Below are 6,000 nucleotides of genomic sequence, written 5' to 3'. Positions count from 1 at the left end.
CTTTTATTTGTCTCATCTGATGTGTCTCTCATTTATTTATTTTGCATTCTAGGGGGTTGAATTGTTAATAATTCAATTTTTATCTTTTCCATTGGTTATTTAGCTATTTATCTTCATTTTCAGTTTTGGTTTTTAGTAATTTCTCTAGAATTTATAATATACATCTTTGTATTACAGAATACCTTCAAATAATGATACATGTTAATCATATACTTACAGTTTCTCTCTCCTGTCTTTTGTTTTCCATGTTATGCCCTTTATTATTACATTCCAGGAGTCTTTAAAAAGTTAATGGAAATGCATATTAAGAAAAAAATATTCATGAATTTCAAGTTTTGCATCCAAATAAACATTTTACTTACATTTTCATCAACTTTTGAAGTAGCCTCATATATTATAAAACACATGAAATATTTTTAATTTTCAGCAATGAATTACCTTTATTCATATTCCTTTAACAAGACATTTTCAACCTATTTTTACATTGTCAATATCATGTAATCATCAAAAGTCTCATACTAAATTACACAGGTCTGTAGTCCAATTTAGTCTGTAGCTTAGAATAAAAAATAACTTTGACTGCTTTCATCAAGTCTTTTTAAATACAAACTGTGATTATCATGAATTCTAAATATGCATGCTTCAATGCAGATGTTTCTTAGGTCTAATTCATTAAAGTCATCTGAAAGTATCATACTTTCTTCTACTATTCTGTCATGTTTTTGTAATGATATCACCATGGGTTTTCGATTCAAGGGTACTTCAAATAGCTCCTGGAAAATGGAATCAGAAGATAAGTTGATTTTGGTGCAAAAATTTTGAAGTACATACACACCAAGATATGTAGAATTTCTACTTACCTTATACACACGCATGCATACACACACTGAGACAGCAAATCAGGATACTGTACTTGTATGTTTGTAGTCATATTTAGCTTTATACAGGCTATCATATTTACCCATTGGATTGAGGAGCTCCAATAAAATTCTCTGAATCTGGCCAGTGCCGCGACTCACTTGGCTAATCCTCTGCCTGCGGCACCCGCACCCCGGGTTCTAGTCCTGTTCAGGGCGCCAGATTCTGTCCTGGTTGCTCCTCTTCCAGTCCAGCTCTCTGCTGTGGCCCAGGAAGGCAGTGGAGAATGGCCCAAGTGCTTGGGCCCTGCACCCACATGGGAGACTAGGAGGAAGCACTTGGCTCCTGGCTTCGGTTCAGCCATTTGTGGGGTGAACCAATGGAAGGAAGACATTTCTGTATCTCTCACTAACTCTGCCTGTCAAAAAAAAGTTCTCTGAATCTATGAGCTTAAGTACTTTCAGAAAACTAATGTCTATCATTTTATTATCTGTAAAATGATACATATCTGGTCATAGAACTGTCAATGACAATCTAATCTACTCAACTCTTTGAAGGGTTTTGGATCATTTTCAGACTTTTAATACTGATTAGTATATTCTTTTGGTTGTCCCCTGAACAATTTTGAGAGATGTTCATCTTCTGTATTGTAACACTTTTTTTGTGTGTGATGGTCTTGAAGATCATTATCTCTATAGTGTGCCTTGATAGGATGGCATCACTCCTAGGGAATGCCAAGAATGGCTATGGCCAGTGGGATAGGGGAAGAGGTAAAAATGGGAGAATACTGGTGGAAGGAGGGAGATGGAATGTTCTGCCCATTCTAATCATCTTTTAATGAAATGTTTTATATTTTTCATCATATTCATAATTTCTAGCTCTCTTCATTCATTATATGGTCAAGCTTCTGGATATAAATTTATGTCAGAAGTTCTTTTATTCTTTCTTGTAGCCCAAGTAAGGTAATGATGAATTCTCTCCACTTTTGATTTTCTGAAAAGTTTTTTCTGGAGGACATTTTATATAAAATAAAACTATTTTATAGAATATTTCAATTCTGCTTAGGATTCATGATATTTTTTAATCTGTGCATTTATTATTTGAAATTCCATAAATTCTTAAAAGGTAAATTTAATAGGAGTCATTTCTCCCAAGCATAATTCTCTTGAAAAAGTGGTACCTTCTCAATAATTTAAAATATATTGACATAATAGTGAAGTTTATGATAGGGGCCAGTGTTGCAGCACAGAGCATTAAGCCACTGCCTGCAATACCAGCATCCCACATCAGTGCTGGCTAAAATTTCTGCTGCTCCACTTCCACTCCAGCTTCCTGCTAATGCACCTTGGAAAGCAGTGGAAGATGGCCCAAGTACTTGGGCCCCTGCCACTTATATGGGAGACCCATATGGAGTTCCAGGCCCCTGTCTTCAGTCTGGCCCTGCCATGGCTGTTGTAGTCAATTGGGGATTGAACCAGTTGAAGGAAGCGTGCTCTCCCTCTCTACCCGCCTCCCCACCCTGTCTTTCCTCTCTCTGTGTAACTCTTTCAAATAAATACATCTTTTTAAAAAACAATATGATGAAAAGAAGCTACTGACCTCAGTATGAAAGTATACCAGGAGACAAAGTAGTCATAGATGGTGGAAAAGGGTACCAAAGATAACGTCATTTAAAAACAACAAAACAGGTAAACCCTATGTATACCTTCCTGTAGAAAGTTTTAATCTGGTTCTGCAAGTCTTGTATATGTCTGGGATGTTAGACTTTATCCTATAGGAAATGAGAGACACAAATCTGAGCTGAAGAGTGACATGATTAAAACAGTCCTATGGGAGGAATGACTGACAGTAACATGAAGAACTAATGAGACACAGCAGGAGGACTAAGTAGGAAGTTATTACAATACTCCAGACATAAAAGTATAAGGAAGTGTAAAACAGACTGACGAAGAAACCGTTGAAAAGAAAACCAAAGTATAGATTATAAGAATAATATTCGGGTCGGAAGATGGCGGAATAGAGAGGGAGGGAGCACAGTGAAGGTCCACTAAGGGAAGGTTCAAAGAGGGATGAAAATTTGTAGTTTTTAAGCCCTTCCTGAAACTGGGGAGATAGGGTGGACACGCAAGGAGGACACAGACGCCTGAGACTCAGGACACCAGCAGGAGCGTGTACGCACCAGCGCTGGAAGCCGAGGTGAGATGGGGCGCTCGCCCAGCACCGCGGCACAGCTGCCGCCGCCCTTCCCCCAACACACCCTGGGACAGACACTGAGACATGCATGACTGAATGGGGGAGGAAATAGAAAGTGGAACAGAGTGAGTGGCGCCGGCGGAGAGAGTGCATGACTCAGGGATACTAATTGAGAGACGGAGTAAGCCAGTATCTCTTGGCGCCTCCCCGGAGCTCCAGTGGGCGGGAAGCAGCCATTTTGTTTGTTTACATTCGGGCTTAAAGGAGAACTGTCTTTTCCTCCACACTAACCTTCGGAGGCGGAGCCCAAAGGTGGAGCTGAGGGTGCTCCAGGGAGGGCAGCCCAAAGCCCTGAGACCCGACTACTCAAGTTACAAGAAAAAAAAAAAACTGAATAGCGCCTCCTGGTGGGGAAAAAGCACAGGATCCAGAGCTGCAGTGGGCAGAGAGCAGCCATCCTGTCTGTTTACCTGCGGGCTGTGTAGAGCAGCCTGATTACACTGGATATTGGTAGAGACTCACAGCAGCCTATAGTAGAGGGAAATCAACCTGAAAAATCACCCAGACAGAATGCCAAAAAACAAAACCAAAAACCAAAAAAATATAGAAGATAATATAAAGTTGCCAAGGGAGCAGGCTAAACCAACCATAACAGAGGCAGAAGAAGAAGTTGAAAACATGCCAGAAAAAGAATTCAGAAAATTAATAATCAGAATACTTAGAAATAATGAGAAACAGTGTCAAGAGCTGAATGAAAAACAAGCCCAAGGATTAGAGATCTTAAAGAGAAGCCAGAATGAGATACTAGAACTGAAAAACTCAATTGACCATATAAAAAACACCGTGGAATCCCTCGGAAATCGAACAGATGAAATAGAAGACCAAATATCAGAATTCGAAAACAAACTTCCAGAAATAATACAGTCAGTTCAATCACAGGAAGAAGAAATTAAAAAATTAAAAAACACGGTCAGAGACCTACAAGATTCAATCAAACGGTGTAATGTTCGGATAATAGGAGTCCCTGAGGGGGTGGAAAGAGAGAATGGATTAGAAGGTGTCTTCAACGAAATAATATCAGAAAACTTTAAACAAAGGCAGCTGGATAACAACACACAAATACAACAGATAGCCAGGACTCCGAACAGAGTAGACCAGAAGAGAAGTTCACCACGACACATTGTGGCAACACTCAGTTCAGTGACACACAAAGAACAAATCCTAAAATGTGCCAGAGAAAAGCGACAAATCACATTCAGGGGTAAGTCAATCAGACTCACCGCAGACTTCTCATCGCAAACACTACAGGCAAGGAGAGAATGGCATGATATATTTCAAGTTTTAAAAGACAAACAATGCCAACCTAGAATACTATATCCTGCAAAGCTATCATTTATGAATGAAGGGGAAATAAAGATCTTCCACGACAAACAGAAACTGAAAGAATTTGTATCCACACGTCCAACCCTACAACACTTGCTCAAAGACATGCTGCACACAGAAATACAAAAACAAGAACTTCACTGCAAAAAAAAAAAGCGAATGTAGAGTAACCCACAAACAAAGTTCAAAATACATAAACAGCTCGTTTCAGGAAACATGAAGCGGAAAAGACAGTACTTAACAGTAATCACATTGAATGTGAATGGTCTTAATTCCACGACAAAGAGACATAGACTAGCTGATTGGATAAAAAAAGAGGATCCAACTATATGCTGCCTTCAGGAGACACACCTCATCAGCAAAGATGCACGCAGACTGAAAGTGAAAGGATGGAAAAAGATACTCCATGCTAATGGAAATCAAAAAAGAGCTGGTGTGGCCATCCTAATATCAGACAAAATAGACTTTAACATAAAAACTATTAAAAGAGACAGAGAAGGGCACTATATAATGATTAAAGGATCTATCCAACAGGAAGACATTACTATTATAAATGTATACGCACCTAATTACAGGGCACCTGGCTACCTGAAAGAATTACTAAAGAATTTAAAGGGAGATATAGACTCAAATACAATAGTAACAGGGGACTTCAACACCCCACTCTCACTAATGGACAGATCAACCAGACAGAAATTCAACAAGAAAACAACTGAGCTAATTGACACCATAGACCAAATAGACCTAATAGATATCTTCAGAACCCTCCACCCCACAGACACAGAGTTCACGTATTTCTCCCCAGTACATGGAACATTCTCTAGGATTGACCATATACTAGGCCATAAAGGGAGCCTCAACAAGTTCAAAAAAATTGAAACTATACCATGCAGCTTCTCAGACCATAGAGCAGTGAAACTTGAAATCAACAACCCAAGAATCTCTACACCATATGCAAATATATGGAGAATGGACAACATGATCCTAAATGAACAGTGGGTCATCGAAGAAATTAAAAGAGAAATCAAAAGATTTCTAGAAACAAATGAAAATGATAACACAACCTATCAAAACCTGTGGGACACAGCAAAAGCAGTGCTAAGAGGAAAGTTTATAGCAATTAGTGCCTACATCAAGAAGCTGGAAAGGAACCAAACAAATGAACTCTCCATGCACCTCAAGGATCTAGAAAAACAGCAGCAAATCAAGCCCAAATCCAAAAGGAGGAAAGAAATACTAAAGATAAGAGAAGAAATAAACATAATTGAAACCAAAAAAACAATACAAAAGATCAACAAAACCAGGAACTGGTTCTTTGAAAAAATAAACAAAATCGACACACCATTGGCCCAACTAACCAAAAAAAGGAGAGAGAAGACCCAAATCTGTAAAATCAAAGATAGTAATGGAAATGTAACAACTGACACAATAGAAATAAAAAGAATCATCAGAAACTACTACAAAGAGATGTATGCTAACAAATTGGGGAACCTGGAAGAAATGGATAGATTCCTGGACAAATACAACCTTCCTAAACTGAGCCGTGAAGATACAGAAACTCTAAAC

Source organism: Oryctolagus cuniculus, chromosome 1 (assembly GCF_051225735.1).
Source record: "Oryctolagus cuniculus isolate XC-2025 breed Fujian yellow rabbit chromosome 1, ASM5122573v1, whole genome shotgun sequence".
Lineage (NCBI taxonomy): Eukaryota > Metazoa > Chordata > Mammalia > Lagomorpha > Leporidae > Oryctolagus > Oryctolagus cuniculus.
Note: the sequence above shows the minus strand (reverse complement) of the source record.